We start from the raw sequence: 24,207 nt of genomic DNA, 5'->3' as shown, positions 1-24,207 counted from the left end.
AGACAACTTTCTATTCTCTCTCTCTCTCTCTCTCTCTCTCTCTCTCTCTCTCTCTCTCTCTCTCTCTCTCTCTCTCTCTCTCTCTCTCTCTCTCTCTCTCTCTCTCTCTCTCTATTGTGTCAACGCAAAGAAAATATTTACAGCGCTCTAACTCTTAACAAAGGACAACCGTACAAGTGAAAGGGATAATGAGAAGCTGGCTTGAAAAAAAAAATAGATTTAAAAAGATATAAGAAGTAATTGGTTCTCGAATAGAGTGGTGGATGAATGGAATGGACCCAGTAATCAGGTTGTTATTGCCGAATCATTAGTGAGCTTTAAAGATTAGACAAATTTATGAATGGGTATAAGTGGAAACAGGTTGGTTTGTTTCGTGCAGGATTCGCCGCGTGAGGGTCTGATGGCTTCTTGCAGCTTCCTTTATGTTCTTATGTTGTTAAATGTTGTTAAGATAGAAAAATAAATCAAGAAAAAAAATCATCCCGGCTCTAGTTACAATACAAAACAATGAAGAAAAGCAGTACAGAATACAATGCAGGACATTACAAAACAATACAGGATACATCATACTAAATATAGTGCAAAACTACAAATCATAGTACAAAATACAATAAAAGACAATGCAAAATATACAAAATGCAATGCAAAACAACCTAAAATATAATACAATACTAAGCAATACAATCTTCCCAGAAAAAAAAAGGAAAAAAATGCTAGAAAAAACCTTTGTGTTTCTAGGAATAAAACTGAAAAAAAAAATGAACCTGGAATGCAAATATATCACGTGCAGCTTTGACTCACTTATGCATAATGTTTAAAGTTGAGTAATCGGAAAAGTTAATATTGGCGGTGCGTGGCTCACATACCTTCATCCCGCGGCGATCTTTTTTCTCCTTGCCCCAACGCTCCTCCCTTCCCCACCCCGGGGTGTACCTGCAGTGTCGAGATGGGCTGTTTCCACTGTTCTTGCGATAATACATGAGAAAGAAGACAACAAGTGCTGCAACACTCATGAATATCCTTATACTGAACTTAGAATTGTAAGAAAAATAATAATAATTGGATACTTGAACCTTTGAAAGTATCACGTTAGCCATTATTACATTGATAACACTCTTTAGTACACTGGAAACATGCTGCTTAAATAAATAAATACACAGACCATTTATTTAGCAACAACAACTAAAAGGGAGTAGCTCACGTAAATATGACTTCCCACCCTAGTTGACTTAATAAATAGCCAATGTTTTCTCTGTGTCAACAAGTGCGTACCCCCGAGGAAGAGAGGACAGTCAATATCAAAAATTAAATTTACATTGTTCTTGAGAATTACAATATACGATCGTGATCTTTTGAAAAATAGCAAAATAAATGGTGTGTGAGTGAATATGCGAGAACATTTTACTATTCTGGCAAAATGAGAGAGAGAGAGAGAGAGAGAGAGAGAGAGAGAGAGAGAGAGAGAGAGAGAGATAATAAGACACTTAAGGTTCATTGCCTCAAGGAAACACTGACGCATCTCTTCGTTCGCTCGTCCATTCTTTGATCACGTGCCTTGGCTTACGGGATATGTGTGGTATTTCTTTCCATGCACGAATATAGACATGTAGCACATAAGGGTAAATACATCAGCCTTCACACACACACACACACACACACACAGACAGACAGGTTTGGTAATTGTGGTAAAGTGCTGCGCGGCTTCGGAACAGGGAACCGAAGCAAAGTGATTTTCAACAGCCAGTGTCGCCATGAGTGGTGTCTCGTGCGGGTGTGTTTGATCCTGTACTCTCGGGTAAACTTACTTCTGGTCGTGGACTGCTGAAGTGCTACCCCAGACCCGTTCCCAAGGGCCTGGCAGGTATGTGGAATAGGGAAAGAATGTATATGGTGAACGTACTCCGGTTGGGTGGTGAAAGATCTGCTGAGTCGGTAGCCAGCCTGGTGACGCCGCTTGCTCGGGAATCCATGGAGTTGCCAGATGCTTGTACGCAACAAAATTTTATCAGCATTTGAAATTTCTATTAGACTGTATAGGTGTTGAAACTCGGTAGTAACATCAAGTAGAACAAGTGGTGCTCGAAATGGAAGGTTTTTAAGATTTAGAGACACGAAAGTCAGTGTACAGAAGTAATTGTGGAGGCAGTGGTATGGTGTATGGGAGCGCAACCAGGAACTGTATTCTTCATAAAGTCATGACATGTGTTGGAGCTATGGAAGATGTGTATCATAGCTTGGAGCGTCTGTCATGTTACGAATTGAGCGAACCGTGTATCATGCTGTATGTAACGCTTACTCGATTTCAGATACTAAAATACGAAACAAAAGCTTCCGGTTATTATTAATTTATAGTTTTTTATATAAATTTCTTTCGTTTTCATGTACTGGGAGAAGAGGTAGAGAGAATAAGACAATAAATCAATCTTTGAAATACAGTAAATGTGATCCCGTAAGAGCGCCTCAGTCTAAACAAACGGTTTTCGAATGGTGGAATGACAAGGATGGCTCTCTCGACTTTCCCCAAAGGCATTACTACTGTACAACTGCATTTTCCCTGTAACTTTTCCCAGCAGCAAGATATCTAAGTGTTATGATCACCTCCATTTCAAAGGTGAGTGGGTTGCTCCTCTCTGTGTCACTCTGTAAGGCTTCCCTCACTAGATCGGTGACAAGAATACTTGCACGGTCTAAACAATACCTTCTGATGAGTTCCATGTCACAAGTTCATCAGTTCGTCCTAGCTGAGTAAATAATTCCTTAGCTGGAGATGTTGTGGGACGACCATCTTGCCATTGGGAGCGTAGTATATACTGTTGTACCTCGCCCCTTCATCCACAGTTGCTCGGCCTTTCATGAGTACTACTCTTTCGCCACCGCTGCTTGCTTAAACGTGGCGCAGGTTTTACGTTGTTGGGAAAGGGAAGGGTTGCACGGCCAGTTTGTTTCCTGACTGAGTAGTATCGCCGTTAAAGTTTGTTCACGGGAACTCGCTTTGTTGATGATGCTTAACCCTTTGTTCCCGTTTCGTCGAACAGCACTGCAATTATTATTATTATTGTTATTATTATTATTATTATTATTATTATTATTATTATTATCATTATTGTTGTCGTTGTTGTTGCTGTAGTGGTGGTGGCCGTCGTTGTTGTCCTTCTTCTTCTTCTTCTTCTTCTTCTTCTTCTTCTTCTTCTTCTTCTTCTTCTTCTTCTTCTTCTTCTTCTTCTTCTTCTTCTTCTTCTTCTTCTTCTTCTTCTTCTTCTTCTTCTTCTTCTTCTTCTTCTTCTTCTTCTTCTTCTTCTTCTTCTTCTTCTTCTTCTTCTTCTTCTTCTTCTTCTTCTTCTTCTTCTTCTTCTTCTTCTTCTTCTTCTTCTTCTTCTTCTTCTTCTTCTTCTTCTTCTTCTTCTTCTTCTTCTTCTTCTTCTTCTTCTTCTTCTTCTTCTTCTTCTTCTTCTTCTTCTTGTTTGTGTGTAAATTATTCTAAATAGTGTATTCTTTTTCCTTATGTATTTATGTTTAATATTACTTTTTTTCTTTTCATTATTTTCCTTCTCTCAACTTTTATTTATATGTCGTGCAGAATTCTAGACTAATACATAATGTTCTTTAATTTTGTGTACGTATGAAGCTTTTATATGTATTGTCTATTTGCCTTTTTGTTATGTTTTTATTTATTTATTTTTCTATGAGAACTTGTTTTTCGTCCGTATATAATTTACATCGTGTGTGTGTGTGTGTGTGTGTGTGTGTGTGTGTGTGTGATAATAACACGATTACTCCGCTTTTTGTTATTTCAGAAAAGCTTCTCTTGTCATATTTCTCTTTGAATTGTCTCTGTTTTTTGTTTGTTATTCCTCACTGTTTTGAGTGCGTGCGTATTATTTCGTGCGAGAAATTGAATTCACGCTCTGCTTTAGAAATTGTCATGGCGCTGCAAAGAAACGGAGAACGGGAGAAGGAAAGCAAAGGAAAGGACTGGAAAGGAAGACAGAGGGAGTATAACTTTACCCCCAAACCTCTACCACCACCACCACCACCACACGTAGGAGGGGGTTCCCAGCTCCCTCAAAATCACCATCATTGGCCTGACCACCACAGCCATTACTCTCACCCATCATGACCGTACTGTACTCATACATCACCATCAGCATTACATTACCTCAGGACAGCCACTTGCCCTCTCCAGCCCGCTGTCTCGTTCGCCAAGTTTATAGGAGCAGGGCCGCTGGAGGTGGAGCAGGGTGCGGTTGCTACTGTGTTAGCTCTTGTCGTAATAGTAGTAGTTAGTTGTTGTAGTCGTAATAGTAGTGGTGGTGGTAGAAATAGAGGCAGTATTTAACATATAGACAATAAAAATTGACTGATGTATATATAATTGTAAAGAGAAAAAATTTAAGAGGGTAATAGTAGTAGTTGTTGTTGATGTTGTTGTTGTTGTAGTAGTAGTAGTAGTAATAGTCGTAGTAATAGTGGTGGTGGTAGTAGTAGTATTAGTAGTAGTAGTAGTAGTAGTAGTAGTAGTAACAGTAGCAGTAGACATAGTACAAACAAAGACGAAATAAAATGTTTAGCCAGACATACACGCATTAAAAATATTATTATTATTATTATTATTATTATTATTATTATTATTATTATTATTATTATTAATTATTATTATTATTATTATTATTATTACTATTATCATTATTCTCTCTCTCTCTCTCTCTCTCTCTCTCTCTCTCTCTCTCTCTCTCTCTCTCTCTCTCTCTCTCTCTCTCTCTCTCATTCACCTCATCACCTCACCTCATGGTCGCGCAGTAAATGGCTGGCTGTACACAAAAGAAGCAACTCTGTCACTTAGGGCCTCTGGAAGCAAACCTTAGCCTGGCCGTGACCTGCCATCCCCGCCGCGGAATTGGATTGCAAGGGTTAACTTCACACAGATTGAGTTTGAGGAAAGCAATAAAAACGTTACAATTTCGTCGTTTTCTGTCCAGTAAATATCAGGAATGGTCGTCTGCCACAAGCTTTGAAAACTGTAAAGCACCTGATGTGGTGGAAAAAATAAAAAAGATAAAAAAAAAAAAAGTGTGAAAGATGTGAATGCGAGAAAGAATGTCATGGTAACTTTTGGGTGAAATATTCTGACAGACTTGTTGTGAGTGATGATTTCGCAAATAGAAATGTAACTGGGAATATTAGACCGGGCAGAAGATGTTGTTAGTCTGCAAATATTCTTTTTGAACTATCCATCGTATATAATCTCAAGACAAGACCAAAAAGCTAATCAAAATTTCTTGTATATATTGTATAGTAATAACAAAAAAAAAAAAAAAAAATATCGAGATCCCTTGACAAAAATCACTTGGAACTATCACGTACGAAAGCCAGCCACATGAAGCCCTTTAGTAGCAGTGTTTATATGTTGATAATAGCTTCAGAATCTTACAGTCAGTCCGTCATTAAGTCAAGTGCTTCTCTTTGCTGTAAAATAAACATAATCCTATGATACTTATTCAACTTTGGTACAGTAACCCTTTTACTGCTCTGGGCGTCTTTTGTTAGCACTCAAGTCACTAATAAATTGCTTGCATGGACATACCAAAAAAAAAAAAGAGGTAAATCTAATCTTTGCTAAGCTACAGAAGTACGTATTCGAGAGACTGTAATAGAAAAATAAGTCTTAACGCTTATAGATGATTATGGGAAAGACTGATTTGGGGTGAAAGGGTTAAATGAATAACATTAGGAAACTCTAATAAGAGAAATGACAATGATGATCAGTACAATAATTCAAAGGTTAAGTCCTGTGGTGCTAGAGAGACATAAAGAGCCAGGCTATATGAGTAAAGTTTGCACCGGTGACAGGGATGGATACGGAAATTGTTCTCAAACTCATCAAAGTAATGAGCGGTGAGAGAGACGAATGATGGCAGCAAACTGTTGAAAATTGAATAGATGGAAAAAAAAGGTTGCAGTTTGGCAGTAAACTTAAGAGATGGATGAGGTAAGGATTTTGGTCACACAGATCAGCCTATGTACTACCATTATTACATGAACTGAAGGATTGGGAAGGAGAGGCTGTGCTGCGGTCATCACGCCTCGACTCATGAGCCACAGAATATGAAGACTAGCTGAGTAACGTCCCTGAACGAGTATTATAAAAGAAACACATGAAGCGTATTGTGAAACATCTTCTTACGTATCAAAATTGTGAAAAAATAGTTTGGAATATGACTTCTTCCTGTCCATCTACACACACTTCAAGGCATTAATGATAACAAGATTGTAATTTTAATTAATAATGGCCATAAAGACTCGGGCGTAGCTTTAAATCGGTTAAATATCTGGGAATATACAAATATGTTAAAATTCACCGCCAACCATTCCCAGCGCGGTGAGCGAGAGGGCGCGGGAGCGGCAGAACAATGCTACAGAAAATAAAAGTCCATTGTTGTCAGGGTGGGCAGGGAGGGAGAGTGGCTGGACAATGCTACGGAACATAACATTCAATTAGAATTAGGCTCAATTAAGCCAATATCGATGAATCGCTTGTGTGTTAATGAGGATGCTCGGGCACTGATTACCTTTACTCTTCATTTTGTAATAAAAACTACACCCGTACAAATTAACAGTTTGTCACAGGTGTGTTGCAACTATCGGACAGGTGAGACGAGGCAATACAAACGCCTATGATAAGTAAAGACTTTGATGTCACACCGATATTAGTGAATTGAAAATGAAATCCAAGAGCGAGTATTAGTTAACTTCCAAGCACAAGATTACGATAAGAGGATGCTGGACAGAGAGAGAGAGAGAGAGAGAGAGAGAGAGAGAGAGAGAGAGAGAGAGGTGGGGTGAGGGAAGAAGGAGAGAGAGAGAGAGAGAGAGAGAGAGAGAGAGAGAGAGGGCACACACACACACACACACACACACACACACACACACACACACACACACACACACACACACACACACACACACATTAGTAGCAGGGGACCAATGAGCTGTTAATTAGATACAAGCTAGTGTTCCTGTAGTTGTTTAGCTGGAGAAGTAAAATTCACTAAAAGCCGAGAAACTGGAATTGAGGGGTGTATCAGTTTATGTGAGAAAAGGAATAGTAATGATAATAAATATAAAACAAATTATAATATATGTATTTTTAGGGAGTTCCTATTCATCGAACGAGGTATGTAAGGCTTCTGGTCAATGTACGTTTACCAATATAATCTTTTAATGTGGAGCGTTGAAAGTAATTGGATAATTGAGCGAGAATAATTATTGGAATGAAAGAATCAGCGTTTCAAAATAACTTCTAAAGAAATCTCCCCTCCTGCAATAGAATTATAGATGCAAAAAAAAAAAAAACGTAGGATTATAGAATAAAAATACAGTTGTTGAAATAATTTGGCTGAAAGATACTAGGAATAAGGAGATTGCAATTAAAAGCCAAGCTGATGAACGAACTTGAAGAGATTAAGGCACAAAGGGAAAGACCATATTGTATACATCTTTAATTAAAATGCGAGGTTCATATTTTCTTCCTTGAATAAATCATACACTGACTCATAATGTTTGAGAGAGAAGAGCCGCCTTGAAGAAAGCTACGAATATGCGAATATAGAAAGCACAGAGTATTCATATTTCATTTCCTATTGACGATACGAAAAATAATATGATGGAACTCATATAAATACAAATGCAGTAATGATGAAACTCCAGCAAGAATTTCTTTGCCGTGATCTCGTTAGGAAGCGAAACACGCTCCTGCCTGCAGCGGTGCAGCGGCTCGGAAACTGAGATCGCATTGTGTTATGCGTCCGCGGAGACCTGTGGCGGTTACTGTGCCGCGCTTGGCTGGATCTCGTCCCCCAGTAAGTAAATGGCAGATCATAGTTATACAGTGTTCATTCTCTCTCTCTCTCTCTCTCTCTCTCTCTCTCTCTCTCTCTCTCTCTCTCTCTCTCTCTCTCTCTCTCTCTGTCCAAAGTTAAATTATTTTAGAATTTTTCCATATGAGTGACAGGCAAACAAAAAACAAATCTCTCTCTCTCTCTCTCTCTCTCTCTCTCTCTCTCTCTCTCTCTCTCTCTCTCTCTCTCTCTCTCTCTCTCTCTCTCTCTCTCTCTCTCTCTCTCTCTCTCTCTCTCTCTCTCTCTCTCTCTCTGTCCAAAGTTAAATTATTTTAGAATTTCTCCATATGAGTGACAGGCAAACAAAAAACAAAACAAACAGACACAAACATAGCCTATACTCAAACAAACATCCAAACAAACAGACAAACAAAGGAAATTGGCGGTCAGCATCTTGCACAAACCATATATGCATGTATGGTGGATTGCTGTTGTTGAAGTTGTGTTAGTGTCGCTAGAGAAATCGGGAGGCTATTGTGTGTGTGTGTGTGTGTGTGTTTGTGTGTTAAGAGAAAAATCATAATTCAATTTCACACTTTTTGTTTACGTTATCTTTCAGGTGTATTTTACCTGCATATTTGTTTTGCGGATCTGGAGCAAGGTTGGTCTTTGTTCTGCATTGACAACATTCGTATTATTGTTAACCTCAATGCCTGAAAGAATGATTATTGCTCCCAACTGCTTCCTGCGCTGAACAAAGGATAGAATATTGCGTTGTTTACGTGTAATAAATAGAAACGTTACCAGTGTATTGGTTTGTTAGACTTGTGAATAGAAGAGGTGGGGAATGGGAGGGGGAGACTGGGAGATAGGAGGAGGGTCTATCAACTGTCTATCTATCTGTCTGTATCTGTATATGTCTATCTAGCTATCTTCCTATCTATCTATCTGTTTATAATCTATCTGTATCTGTCTATCTTTCCATCTATCTATCTATCGTGAAATGAATGTAGTATTCTTTACGTGTAATAGATCAAAGAGTTATCAGTGTACCGGTTTGTTGGACGTTTGAACAACAGGACACGTGGGTGTCTCGATTTTCTGATCGCAGCTGTACAATGCTCAGTTAATGATTTAAACCGTACGTATTCCAGTTCCGTCCAGTGTGTTCAGGCCTCGATAAGTCTTGGATCGCACCCGCCTTTAAACATAATCGTCCCGTGTTCCTTGCGGCTGGTCCTGAAAAAGGTTTATTGGGGATGCTTAGTGAGTGACGGATCTAAATTAATGCAACCTGAATAAACTTGAATCGTTCATCTTTATTGTTATCACTCTCTATTCAGGAAAAGCTCTGTTGTTGTAATTCTGACATCCATTATGAAAAATTACCTGCAGGGCTTTTGAGCCACACGAGCTGTGGCGAGAACTGGGCATACTAAATCACCTCAGTGTCGTTGAAATAATGAACAAATATGGTGATAAAATTATTCAAATGTTGATCCCCTTAGGAACAGTGAAACTTTTATATATGAATTATTTTTAGAATGGTGATACGATAATTCTACTGCATTTTGTAACAGAATTTTATTACTTACGCTTTGGAAAGGTTTTGAGCGATCGCAATATTGTGAGGAATATTTTTTTCTATCGTGTTTAAGTAAACCTTGTCCAGGACTGAGCGGAGAGCGTTTTTAGAAAAGTTTGATCAGGAACCGCACTGATTTAAAGCCCAATTTTTCGACAAGTGGAAGGTGGTGAGGTGTTGGGAACCAATACTTTTCCTAACTTTTTATAGAACTGGCAGCAGGAAGTTGATTACTGACGTCGTTCCGGTCGCTGTTCTTATAGTTTATTGCGGCGTGTTTCCATGCAGAGGGAAACTTTTCTTTAATTACTGATGTGAGAGAGTCGTCCTGTGCTATCTGACCAGTTAAATCTAGTGTTCTCTAAATGATTTTTAGTTAAGGTGACGTTTTGATGTGGATAGCACAGGAAAAGTTTGTAACACCTCAGGCTCAACCATTTTCCATGACAAGAATCACACGCGTATTGCTTATCGGCATGTTTTATTTAATTTGTATTTTATTTAATATGTATATTTATTTCTAGATACGTGTTAATAAAGGTCTTTAATATTAGTCAGTGACGAGGAGAAAGAAGTGATTTCAAGGGATTTTACTTGGAGACGCGTTGATATCGATCACGTGATATACGCAGTGCACGTAGAAAGTTGTGTTCTTTTAACCCTTTGATTAAAACTTTGCTAATCACTACCACCACCACCACCACCACCACCACCACCACCACAATATCCTCCTCCTCCTCCTCGTCCTCGTCCTCCTCCTCCTTCTCCTCTTCCTCGTCCTCCTCCTCCTCCTCCTCCTCCTCCTCCTCCTCCTCCTCCTCCTCCTCCTCCTCCATTTCTTTATCCTCAGCCTCCACCATCTCCTGTCTTCCTTATACAATAGCCGTCCTCTCTTCACCTCACCAGTAGTCACGCCCTCCGCGGCCTTAATCGTTCATTACGTAAGGGAGCGCCGCGCTGTCACCTTAATGAGGCTTGCATAATTATGAAGCGTTTAGTTAGGCGAAAATCAGGTATGCCGGCGGAACCAATGTACGTGTTGCCGCGCTGGCTGCCCCCGTCCATGCCTCACCCACGCGTTGTTTTTAGATAACACACGCACAGTAGAAGCTCCATTTAACAAACTAATTCAGCCAGTGTTCAGTTCGCTAAATAGATTCCTTCCCTCTTTAGAATGTTCGTTGTTACCTTTTCCCTTACGCTTGCGAATTTTGGGCTAAATGGAGTGCGCTTCCGCTAATTCCTTCGCATCTTGCTAACAAAGACGAGGAGCGCGATAAAAATGGCTGCTAGCTGGCTGGCTTAATCCATTCGATACAACGAACGCTAGTTGGACGCTTTGATTCGGGAGATCTTGAATTGGCGATATAGAGGTTTCCGTTAAATCGAATTCCATTATATGAAGCTTCTACTGTACTGTAAAACGTATAGGAACATTATTCAGACCAGTAAATTAACGAAAGCTTTAGGTGAAAACTATTCCGCAGCAGGTAGGGTTTAAAAATAGATGTGCAGCCATGTCACCCCCCCCCCTCCTACTCTCTCTCTCTCTCTCTCTCTCTCTCTCTCTCTCTCTCTCTCTCTCTCTCTCTCTCTCTCTCTCTCTCTCTCTCTCTCTCTCTGATGAATGTTAACACAGAATGAATGTGTTAGTGATGCATTGTTCTGTTGTGTCTCATTTGTTCCTTGTGAAGTTTATTCATTCAGAATTATAATCAACGCTAAAGTTTCGTGTTCGTTGACAAAAAGCCACCCCCTTGGAGAGCCTCTAGGCATATGAATATTACAGTAACATTTCCATAAAGCCATAAACGTAAAGCCTTATGATCCTGGCGCTGTTTTTCATAAATGGTAAAGTTTCCAAATACTCGCGGTGTGAAAATTACTGTGACAGTTTTCAGCATTATTATTTTTCCCCCATGTTGATGGAATCGTTGACGCCGCGACGCTCTTCATGTTTTTTAATGACCCACGAGGCCAGCTTCCGTGCATCATTTTCACCCGAATAGATACTCGTAGAGGCGCACTATACAAAGCCCTTCCCGCTGCTCGCCATTACTCGCTGATTACTCCATAAAGAGGCGTCTGGAAAACTGTGAAATGTAAACAGAAGTAAGGCGAATGGTGGTACCTTCACCACACACACACCAAGGCTCCAGGCCAGTAATGTGAGAGTAAGGACTACACACGACGCTCGTCCTTCAATATCCTGGTGTACACAACGCTCACAAACTTTACATGTGAGGGCTTGGGTTATACCTATAGAATTCTGAAATGTGTCTTTGAATTAATGAGGTATATGTAAATAAGATGTCATCTCCAGTGTTGAATGAGTGACTTTCATTGTTCATTATAATAATCATGTGGGTAAATACAACGTTCAAATGTTTCTGTGTTCATCGTGTGATTGAATGTTGTGCATTTAAGTCTGGTGCGCTTTTAAATATAAAAGCGTGTGTATGAAATTTCAAACAGGTCTTTTTTTTTCATATACAGATGGTGCAAATCCTACATTGTATTTCCAAAATTCTTAATATGTATGTAAAGTTAACATTCCCAGCGTGCAGGAGTGAACGCCTTCCACTGTTCATAATAAAACCGCGTGTGCTGACTTAACCTCCACGCCTCATCTCAACACCACACGTCCCCTTCAGAAGACGCGGCCTCGAGGCGCTCGTCCCGTCTGTCAGATGTGCAGGATTATGAGCGAGAAGTAATTAGTTATTCACCTCGGGGGAAATCCTTCCTTCTGTAATATAATTTCTTCCCATTTGCCTTGGTGTTCCCTATGTGGTTTTCATTACTGTGTTGGAGACCAGCGTGCGCCAGTGTGTGGCACCCTCCTTGTGTTCGTGCTTAATTGTGTTTGTACAAAAAAAAAAAAAAAAAGGACAAGTAAGAGCATAAGAGGATTCCTTACTGACACATCAACCACTCTGCAGACAGTTGACACTTCCAGCGTACAAACAGGAGGGCATCGTCCTGTGTTGTAATGTTAGCAGCATCCCCTGGGAATCGGGCTTGCTCTGCTTGCCATTGTAGGGCATTAGAGGACACTGTATTCTCCAAAAGTTAAGTAAATTAATAAAATAAATAGTAGGGAAATAATAAAAAAAATAATAATTTATGAATAAACATGGTAAAATCAAAATACTGTAAAGTAAAATTACCCAGTGAAAAAATTACTCGCCAAAAAAAGAAAAAAACGAGAGAAAAAAAAAAAAGCTCAGAGGAAGTAACAAGTGTCATCGAGGCATTAGCAGTCAAAGCGTTAATGGCAATATACCAGCGGGCAACAAACTCATTAAATAGTTAGCAGGCCGGGCCTCCACGCAGCATGGCGAGTGGGCGCAGTGAAGGTCGCGTTGACAGCATCCCGTTCCGCGTTGCAGCGTTGTAACCATGGAGGTATAAAGCTCTCCCATCAGCCACCTCATTAGTTGGCCGCCAGTTCGTGATTCATTTGCTGCTGCGAGCCCATTGGTGTTGTTTTATACGGTGTTTTTATCACGCTTGAACATACGTAGGGTAGTAGGGTGGGCAGTGCGCAGAATACTTGTCTAAAGGTGAACCCGTGTATAGTGTTGCGCTGTGAAATGAAGGTAAAGTTTGTTGTGCTTTGTTGGAGATTTTGTTGTACGTTGATATACTGTTTTCTTGATTTTGCTTTCCTTTCTTTTTTTTCTTTTCTTTCCTTTTTTTCTTTATTTCCTTATTTATATATTTATCTAATGATTAATTGATTGATTTTTCTTTTCTTTCTTTCTTTGGTAATATATATTTGTAGCATACTTTAAATGATGGCATGGAAGTGTAAGTTTGAATAATTATGAATGAACGCTTCTTGACAAACACTAAGAATATTTGTAGAGTTGAGCTCACTAGGCTGGGGACTCTTGTCCACGGCATCTCTCTTTAACAGGAAATCAGTTGATTTATAATTCTTTAGATTCAGATATTTTTGCGTTCATCATTAGCAGAATTGTTCCCGCGCAAAGATTTCCAATAATGGTAAAGTTCTTGGAATTTCTCTCTTTGTTATGCTACGTAATTTTTCTAAGTATTTGTTCCTTTTTTGTCTTTACTTTTTTTTTTTCTTTGGTTTAGGTTCACGGGTTGCGTTTATATCTTTCTCACGGCATATTTGTTGCATCTTTTTAGCACGACTTACCACACTTTTATTTACCTCCACGGTATGTGATCATATTCTTGTTTTCTCGTTGATATTTTTAGAGCAATTTCAAGACCTGTAATTTGTGGTCGTTTATTGTAACTGGCTAACTTCACATCAAAAAAATCCCTTTGTCAACAGTTTATGCTGTTGAAATATTCTTTGTGCACTTTTTACTGACGATATTATGAAAGCTTCTGGCCGAGCAATGAAAAGTTTTGCAGTGATAATGTTATCCTTTCCTGCCTAGAAACTCCCTCTCCTTGTGTATTCGACAATAATACTTCCATGTTTAACTATTCACTGCCAAGGTGTTTTCTTCTGCACCTTCTTTCTTACGTGTCAGGATGCGCGCAAAAGTTCAAATAGTTTCCGAGCCTTTCCAAACTCCGGTATAAGAGTTCTGAGTAAACATAACAAAACACACAGTAACAAAGCCGGGTTAAAAGGCCTGTTGGCGACTCATCTTCATCTAATACCACATGCCATCCTCATCCATAAATGTATCCAATCTTCTAAGGCTTCCCATCGTCTTGGCACTTGTTTCGTGGCTGTCAGGTCTGTTCCTTCCTTGCCTCACTCCCTATTTGTGTCTTTCCCGAGGCTAAACTTACCTGACTTGAATCCATTACTGCCCACGTCTCACCATCCTCTCCTGTAGGCCTATTGTCTTCTTCATGTTTAGCCTCCTCCGTCTGTGTGTGTGTGTGTGTGTGTGTGTGTGTGTGTGTGTGTGTGTGTGTGTGTGTGTGTGTCCAAAGTGGTTCAGTCCTCTTCATCTTTCCTCTTCAGTTTCTCCAGGCATGTCAGACCCTCCCGGATGTTAGCCACACATATCTTTATTTGTACTCTCACTGGCTTTCTTGTAATGGGTATCATTCGAAAGGAGAGATATATGAATAATGAAATGAATGGATGGTCAAAGAAAAAAAATGCTAGAAAAGCGTTACTTGTCTGCGAATTGCCTTGTAAGTAGGATCTTTTTTTTTTATATGAAAGTTATAAGTTACCATTCACATTCGTCCTTTCACATTGATCGTCTGTAATGTGCTGTGGGTTAGGCAAGAGGTGTGTTTTGTATGAAATGCTTTGATGATGTGTTGGATATGATTTTACAATACTAGTAGTTAGGAAAATGGTAGTTAGGAAAAAGGATGATTACCCTCTGTGCCGTCGCTGCTCTGGAAGGAGTTATGGTATCTGTTAATGTTTTTTTTTTGTTTTTTTTTTTTTGGTTATCTATAAATAGTTGTGCAAATCAACTGTGGTGGACTTTTAGGTTTTCGCCAGATTTTATGTTTCCTTTTAAAGTGTGATGTTGATTGGCTCTGGTTGTGTTCGTGTACCTGTTGTGGATTTAGTCTGTAAAGATATAGATTATTTTTTTTATTATTATTATTATTTTTTTTTATTTTTTTATTTTTTTGGGTAAAGATAACAGCATTGTTTTGGACGCATTGCAGTTTGCGAGTAGATTTGTGTTGATTGAATAAGTGTCTGTTTGTGAGTCCGCATCAGTCCGCTGAGTAGTGTGCTGATATTTACTAACGTTTTTTTTTTTTTTTCTTTTCATTTTCTTTTAATTGGTTTATTTGTATCCGTGTAACATGAACCGCGTTGTTTACTTTTGTTTTGTGATGCCATATGTCATGATGTGAAGACCTAACATTTTATCTCCTGGTATGGTAGGTTCTCCACTACTTGTCCACCTTATGCGGTGTCTTCTGTTTGTGTTTACGGTGAGGAGTCTTCTAGGTCTTACAACTGAGTTCATATGCAAAATTAACATAGAGGGGACAGGATGGATCTCTGCCTGAATCCAATGCATACATCAACCCCGTGTGTGTCTCGCAGGAAGGTCTGCCGCTGGTCCCACATATTCAACACATCGCCTTAATATCCCGCTAAAGTTTATTAATGATGGATCTGCCTTTATGCTCCCAAAACTTTGCTCCAGGGGTTTGATTAAAGGATTCTCCAAGATGCAAAGGTAGCGTGTTGATGGGTCAGTCATTTTGCTCTATTTATGAAAGGTTGATTTGAATTTGAGGTCAGTGTTGGTGCTCCTTGATCGAAACATGTTGACAACCGTGTCAACATATTAATCTTCAGACATAAGGAATTGACGCCTAAGATTTGTATGATGTTCCAGGTTTAGAAGAGTTTCGGTAGTGCTGTTGTTAGTGTACTTAGTATTAGATGTCAGTGTAGCTAAGACAAAAACGCACTGTATTTATCAAACTTTGTATTACTGATACGCTATAGAAAGTCACACTGAACAGGTCTTCGTTTCATCCAATTTCTTCTCTCTCAGTAACCATCATAGGAAGGTCGACTTTCTCTCCAACTGATGGATTTTTTTCCCACAATCCGTTGTGCAAGGCCAGGCCATCTGCCTTGCTTCACCCATCCCGAGACTCATCAATATCGGCTACAGCAATGAATTTTATGGGGGGAGCAGCTCGCCTGCCTTGTCCATTACCGTCACCACAGATCCATTAGCGTTACGACCCGACGAGGTTGTGGTGTTGGGATTTGTTCTCTAAACTCACTGCTTTGACCTAATCTGTTAATTTTCTATGAAAAACACAGCCAATTAAAAATTTCATTCTGGATGTTTCGCATCCATAGCATTACAGTGGAATACAAACACCTGCAAACGATGTTTTTAAAGTATATCTTTGTACCGATCTCAGTTAATCAATATTCCTTTCATCTTATGAAAAAAAAAAAGTATACTTTGTAACGTAAGATAGCCTGACGATGAAAGCAGTGCTTCCAGTACTGACTCATCACAATAAACCTGGTACTGTGTTTGCCAGGTATTGTGAAAGTGAAGTGTTTTTATCTCTCAATAAAGGGAGTGCCGGCTGAAGGCCCATACCGACAGACATAACACTGTCACATGCATTTTCTAGCATCTTCTTTTGGTACCACGGTATGCTGAAGCTCCTCTTTCCTCAGCACACCACACCCTTCACCTCCACTCAGTGTCGGATCTTTCATCACAGTGTGGAATGCTTCTTATCGTTTACAAATATCAGTCTCCGGCCGGATGGAATTCAACTTACTTTTTTAATTCAATCAGCGGTCACGGCAGGGTTATTATAGAAGTCATAAATTTGCCATTTTGTTTCCATATCCTGTTGAAATTGCTGCACATCAGCTGGTGACAGTTGGAATCAACCTCGCATGCTCCATAATTACTGCAAAGTTGTCGGCTCCATCTTCGTGGTGACATTCATATTCGCCCTTGTAATTATTTCCATTATTATATTTCTTTTTATGTTGAGGTAATATCCACATGACTTGAGCTATCTCCATGGATGCTAACTGAAGTTTTCTTGCACGTACAGCAGCCGCAGGAATGTTGACAGCAAGAAGAATACGGTCATCACTATGACACATTTTCTGTGGGCTTCGTGTTCGTCGCTTTCCTTGTGACACACATTATCTTGATTCCGAATGAAAACACTTTGAAGGTAATCACCCCATGGAACACTTGCATGTTATGTGCCCATTTATGGGAGTTGCAAGAGTGTAGTACCTTTTCTGATGCCTCGGGGAAGGCGGGATTCACCGTCCACCTGTAATGGTGGGAGAGAGATGGCCCTCCCTGCTGGACTTCTCTGCTGAATAGGTATGATACTTTTCTCGTTACTTTATACTCGTGTTTTATGTTTCGGGTGATTTAGATCTTTGTAAAATAAACTTATCTTGTGAAAAAAATAAATAAATAAAAACAGTCATACGTATATGTACAATCAGTAAATGTGCTGGTGTATGTGTGTTCCACCACTTTGAGGTCCAGCCACGCAGTGCATATCTGTTCTGGCACAGTTGGTAATTACTTCACGCGTACCGTGGTTCCAGTGCCAACCTTTGAATATTAGTTCATAATGAGAGACTAATTGTTTCCGGGGATTACCCAGCATCAGATTAGGAGTCTGTCTGCGTTTCTGACTTTCTCTCTGCCATGAAACAGTAAGTCAGTCGTGTTGCAGCATGAAATTCCAACACAAGCAGTCGGTCCGTCCACCTATATACTCGCTCAGTACAAGGCAATCCACACCTCCAACAGACCTCATGCGAGTAACACTTTCCCCTCCAATGCTCTGAGCCAGCCAGCCAGCCATGTACGTGCCTCTATATTGGTTCTGTATCGTTGACCGAGCTGTAACGAGTGAGGAGAGAGGAAGAGGATAGTAAGGGAGGTAGGCTGGTGCAGTGGGGAGGGGTGGGTATTAGAGGCAGGAAGTAAGAAAGAAAGGTTGTAGTGGGGAGGGGCAGGGGATGCATAAGGGAAGGGTATTGGGGACCGGCTAGTACGGAAACCTTGTTCGAATCCAATTACCGAAGGGGAAAAAAGGAGGAAAAATAAAAGAGGAACATCGGGCAACTTGTGAAATTTGCCCCGACAAACTCCGCCGAGATTAACGAGCTCATCGTCTGGGTAATTAATGCTATTAAACTGACGGTGAATTCCCAACTTGTTTTATTGCTTTTAATGAAAATTCAGGGATCCGAAAAAATAAAACAAGAGTGTCAATCACGGTATATTTTCAGTGTTTTTCTTCTCTCTCTCTCTCTCTCTCTCTCTCTCTCTCTCTCTCTCTCTCTCTCTCTCTCTCTGAAGAGGGTGGAACGATTGTGAAGTCGAGGAGCCAGGCGAGGAGTCAAGCAACATCTTGTAACACTGTTGCTATTATTGCTGTTGATGCTAATGAAAGTCCCAGTGGCGGTGATAGTGGTGGTGGTGGTGGTGCTGGTAATAGTAATGGATGTAAGAATAGTGGTGGTGATGATAGTGGTGGTGGTAGGGTGGTGTGTGTGTGTGTGTGTGTGTGTGTGTGTGTAGTGTGTCGTGGGGGGGTGGATGAGAGGGGCAGGTAAACACTCCCTAGAGACACTTTGCAAGTTAGAAAACTACTTTTGGCTAATGGCAAGACGAGAAGAGAGAGAGAGAGAGAGAGAGAGAGAGAGAGAGAGAGAGAGAGAGAGAGAGAGAGAGAGAGAGAGAGAGAGAGGAGTAGCAATAGTAATTATAGTAGTAGTAGTAGTAGTGGAAATGACAGTAGCAGTAGAAATAGTAGTAGTGGTTCTGGTGGTAGTGACAAAGGTTCAGACTGTCCCTGGCCCTCCTCTCCCTCACACCCTCCACACCCTCACAGACACAGCAAGGCTCCCTCGCGCCCCCGCCTCCCCGCAGCCACTTCTCATCGGTTACCCATCAGGACGGACAAATGGAATGCATATCCGTTTTCCCTTTCCAATACAGTTCAATAAAAAGACCGATTCCTGTAGTCAGTTCACGCTGCCTGGATGCATAAGCGACACTTCGCCCCAATCCTGTTCTCACGGCAATGTCCCGCTGGAAGAGATAACACTGTCTTTTAACGCCAGCCAACGCTACTTGACATTGTTGCTTCGGCGCCAGAAATTCATTGTTTTCCGTGTGTTTGTCGGGGGGGAGTTTTTTTTTTCTTCTTTTTTCCGCGTTCTATCGCCTATATTCTTCTTTGTAACTGGCAGAGATTTGCTTCGTGGGATGTACTTACGTTAGTGTGGATCCCTTGAATAGCAAACAGACTGTCACTCGTGTAGTCCAGTGTATCAGTTCTTTCTCGTTTCCTCATAAGTCTTGAGCTGCTTCAGACCAGTGCCAAGACTGCGGAACAGCGTAGAATCACCAGCTTACTTGAATCTCCTACCGTACGAATAATTTACATTTTCGGAGCGACTTATTGAACAGGCTTCTTTTTTCTACTAATTTTCTGTGATTGGTCGAACTCTGGACACGCAAAAAAAAAAATAAATAAATAAATAAAATCAATAATCCAGCTGCATAGAACCACCTCACCAATACTGTCCGTGTGTTGTATAGGCACATAGTTGTGTCAGGAGGTGGTGGGGAGGGGGACGTGCAATCCATCAGTGTAACCAATGACATGCATCAGAGGTGGAGGGAAGGGAGGATGGTAGGGAGGGAGGGAAGGGCGGCTCATCCATCAGGTCAGTCAACACCAACACGCTATAGGGGTGTAGTGAAGGCCAGGCCCATTTACACTTTTCAGAGTCACCACCAACTAAACTCGAAAAGTGATTCTGCCAGTGTGTGTGTGTGTGTGTGTGTGTGTGTGTGTGTTGGAGGGGGTGCTTATTTTCATTACAAACTGATATCTGTACTTTTAATCTGGATGTGCAAGAGATAGCTGAATTAATGTATACAAAGGCAAGGATGAGATATTGAGAGAGAGAGAGAGAGAGAGAGAGAGAGAGAGAGAGAGAGAGAGAGAGAGAGAGAGAGAGAGAGAGAGAGAGAGCAGAGCAGAGCAGAGCAGAACAGCCAAAACAAGAGGTCTCTATACCATTTACATTTAACATTATTTACATCCTTTTCTTTGCACGCATTTCCTTTGCTCCTTTAAAGCACCTCTGCATCCCTCATTCCTGACGTGTCGTTTTTACAACTTGCTTCTGCTTTGTAGGTTTAATTGCTTCTAATGTATTCCTCTTACTCCTTCTCTTCTGCCTCCTCCTGTACCTCGTTTTCTTCACTTTACAGACTTCACATTTAATTCTGCATTTACTATATCAACTTAATTATCCATGCCTACTCTTCCCAGATAGCATAACATAACACAACTTCATTTTACTGACTCCACGTTTAGCCATTCACTTACCAAACCAACTTGACCGTCCATGTCCCCTTAGTGTTAAAACCTATCACTCACAAACTGTTTTTCTCAGATGCTGAAATATAACACTATTCCATTATTACCTTCCTTTACAGTTGTCTTTCTCTTATTTAGCAAAGGAACACCACTTCACACCAGCACATTTGGCCTGTTGTTTCCTTTGCCTTTCCTGTGTTGTCAGCGCTTGTGAGTGTGTTTTCCCCGTCCGTCCGCGTTTCTGGATCTCCTCCTCGTGTTCTTGCCTCTCATTGCTAATTCCCTGAGTGGCGCGTGTTGGCCTTGCGATGGTGATTGCTCGAGTCAGCGGCCTTGAAGTGAGCCACCATCAACCTTAATCCTGGAATCAGTGATATTTTCCAGAGAGAGAGAGAGGGAGAGGGAGAGGGAGAGAATTTATAGATCATGTGTTGAAAGGTAAGTGAGAAGGAACGAGAGAAGGGGAAGGAGACGTCGTGCGAGGGAAGGGAGAGGTTGAAAAGGACCAGAGCAGAGCGGTACAATCTTGCAAGAAATGTAGAGAAGGATGTGCAAAAAGAAGATGAAGAGAGAGGAAGGAAAGCTGCAGGAACATGTGAAGGGGAACAGCTGGCAAGACTAGAAGCAGGTGAAATATAAGTACGTGGAACAGCAAAGTAGGGAAGGAAAATGGAAATAGACGGTGGAAGTAGGAAAATAAAAAAGAGGGGAAAAAAAACTTGGAAGATAAAAGGATAGGAGTCCGCAGAAGCATTATGCAAAACAGGGAAGGAGGGAAAAAAATGTGGAGATAAGCAAAGAGAGGACGGAGGAAGTATGGTAAAAAAAAAAAAAAGAAAGAGCACAAAGGATAGGAAAGAAATAAAGAAAGGGAGAAACTACGTAAAATCGTGAATGAAAACCTTGAAACAAAAATAAAGGACTGATTGAGACGGAAAAGGAGAGAGAAAAAGGAAGACGTGTATGATTAAAGGAGGCTTCACTCTCTCTCTCTCCTTCCTTCCCTCCCTCCCTCTTACTCTTCCCTCCCACTCTCCCTTTCCCTCCTCCCCGTGTTATTACTCTTCCTGTCCAGGCTTTCTGACTCGCCCCTGGAGCCTCGTTAGCAGCAGCCCCTGACGAGTGAGTGCAATTTATGGTGCTGGGGATGGTGGCTGTCAGCAACCACCACTGCCACCACCACCACCACCACCATCATTCACCATTCAACAGTCACCATCATCACAACAAACTCTCTGCACCACAAGCAGCATATCATCCACCACTATTACTGTCATCACCATCACTATAACCATCACCATCCAAGTTATGCATACCTCAAACCGTCATCACTACCACCACCATCATCACCATCATCCACCTTCATCACAACCACCACTACAAACAGTAAGTCATCCACTACTACGACAATTACCACCGCCACTATAACCATCACCATCCCAAATATGTCACCTCAAATAGCACTTCACTTATCACCACCACTCCATCCATCTATCAGCACCACAACTGCTGAAAGTAAAAGCCATCACAGCAAGCAGGTTCTAATTATATATTGTCTTTATAGTGGCTTCATCATCAATGTGAAAGGCGCGTGGGGTTCAGGTAACGTGCGGACCATTAGAGGTACCACCACCACCACCACCATCACCACCCACCTTACTTACCGCATGAGTTTTATCCCTGTCATCCAGTTTCGGTACATTAAGGGCGGTGGTTGAGATGTATAATATTGACAGTGAACAGTATATTTCATTTTCTTTTCTATTTTCGTTTTCTTTTTTCGTTTTTTTTACGTGTTCGAGAGACTAGCTAAAGGGGGGAAAAAATGATGAAAAGACAACCCACTCAACTTGCCGATCCCAGAAGATGAGCCAAAGAATCAGAGGCAAAGAGATGGTCAGAGAATAGAAAGCGATTGACTGATTGAGTCACTGAATAAATTATTGACCGAATGGTTGTTTGATAGATTGAAAAAGTCAAGGAAAAGGTAGGAGGTTGATTCAAAAGAGGATTGTTTAATTGGTTGATTGACTGATTGATCGACTGACTGACTGGCGGACTGACTGAATAATTGAAAAAAAAAGTCAAGGAAAGGATCGAAGAATCAAAAGGGACTGATTAATTGAATGACTGGTTAATTGATTGACTGACTGATTCATTAACTGACTGACTGACTGACTGACTGACTGATTGACTGAAGTAAGGCGCCGTAACAAGAAGAATGGATTCGGTCCAGCACACTAAATAGCCTGACGTGCCCAGACACCTCTCTGCACGCCAAACACTCACTCTCTATGTAAATATAACCCAGTGAAAAAAAATCGTTGTGGAGTCACAGCTCCCTGGCCATTACGTGCGTCATTCGCGAGGATTCGACGAAAAGAAGCTGAAAGGAGTCGTTTCATCCTAAGCATTTTATCGCCAACTAAAAAGTAATTGTCGAGATGAGTTTTTAATTTCATGGTGATTTTCATTTTTTTTTTCCTCTCTCTCTCTCTCTCTCTCTCTCTCTCTCTCTCTCTCTCTCTCTCTCTCTCTCTCTCTCTCTCTCTCTCTCTCTCTCTCTCTCTCTCTCTCTCTCTCTCTCTCTCTCTCTCTCTCTCTCTCTCTCTCTCCTCTCTCTCTCTCTCTCTCTCTCTCTCTCTCTCCATGTATTTATATATATATATATATATATATATATATATATATATATATATATATATATATATATATATATATATATATATATATATATATATATATATATATATATATATATATATATATATATATATATATATATATATATATATATATATATATATATATATATATATATATATATATATATATATATATATATATATATATATATATATATATATATATACACTTTTCTCTATATATTCATGCTTCTGACATTTCCGTTCACTGTTATCTTTGACGCTTCTATTTTTTGGTGCATTTTTTCGAGATTTTTTTTTCGTTATACTATTCATACTCTGCATTGTTTTTCACGCGTTTTTTTCAATATATTTTTGCTTCTGACATTTTCGTTTCTCCATTCATGATTTTTTTGACGTCTCTACTTTTTCCCATATTTTTTTTCTTTTTTCGACAAAATTAGCTCTTGTCCTTATACTCTTTGCATTTTCGATATTTTCGACCTTTTTTTCTTTCTTTTTTACACATTGCCGTTTTTTTTTTTTTTTTTTTTTTTTTTTTGCATAAACTTTATACTTTCGTCATACACCTTGGAGACCGCAAGGAAGCATAAGACATCTTTGAGCGATAAATTACCAGGAAACTTTCCCATAATCAACTCTCAATACTTTGCCAATACCTTGAATCCCCAACGGCTTCTGAAACACTCGTAAACTCCCAACGAAAATAAGTCAACAGGTGAATGTGAAGGCGAGCATTAACCACTTGACTGATACTTGGCACATCTGTCTTGAATCACAAAGTACTGAAACATTTCCTTAGTTTTACAGTCACCTCTAAACTGGCTTATGGCTAGAAACTGGAGAATCCAACTCTATCTCCTTACTTCTCTCTATAAGTACTAGTGAAGACTTTGTGATGACTAATGGCTAGAAACTGGAAAATGAACTCTTTAACTCATTTATTTTTAATCTATAAGCACTTGTAAAGATATAGTGATGGCTGATGGCTAAAAACTGGAAAATCCACTCTCTAACTCATTATTTCTGCCTATATAATGTTTGTGAGGATTTTATTAAGTCCTTTCAATGCTGTGAAGTGCAAGTCGCATACCGCAATGAAAAGTTTAAAAGTTAAACCCCATAATTTGTACCGAAGGAGGCATCAGACGCACACCATGTCTTCGTTAGTTTGCACACACTACTTGGAAGTGACGCTCATTGCCCCTCATACTAATTCAAGGCATCACCATGTGTTCCCCTCGGAGTAATACTGGGAGTAAGCGAGGGAAGTGGA

General features: G+C 40.2%; 1 long non-coding RNA gene across 3 annotated transcripts in view; it reads left to right on the top strand.

Moving 5' to 3' along the window:
- Window positions 1-24,207, top strand: part of LOC135109286 (uncharacterized) — a 191,548-nt gene that overhangs the window by 35,549 nt on the left and 131,792 nt on the right. For 2 of the 3 annotated variants that reach the window (XR_010272651.1, XR_010272649.1), the window contains exon 1: window positions 1,731-1,861. The exons of the other annotated variant lie outside the window; for it this stretch is intronic. This is a non-coding gene — a long non-coding RNA (uncharacterized LOC135109286). Of the gene's footprint in view, window positions 1-1,730; window positions 1,862-24,207 lie in introns of those variants that run through there. 3 annotated transcript variants of the gene reach the window in all.

Source organism: Scylla paramamosain, chromosome 2 (assembly GCF_035594125.1).
Source record: "Scylla paramamosain isolate STU-SP2022 chromosome 2, ASM3559412v1, whole genome shotgun sequence".
NCBI lineage: Eukaryota > Metazoa > Arthropoda > Malacostraca > Decapoda > Portunidae > Scylla > Scylla paramamosain.
Note: the sequence above shows the minus strand (reverse complement) of the source record. Positions and strands in the feature narration are given on the sequence as shown.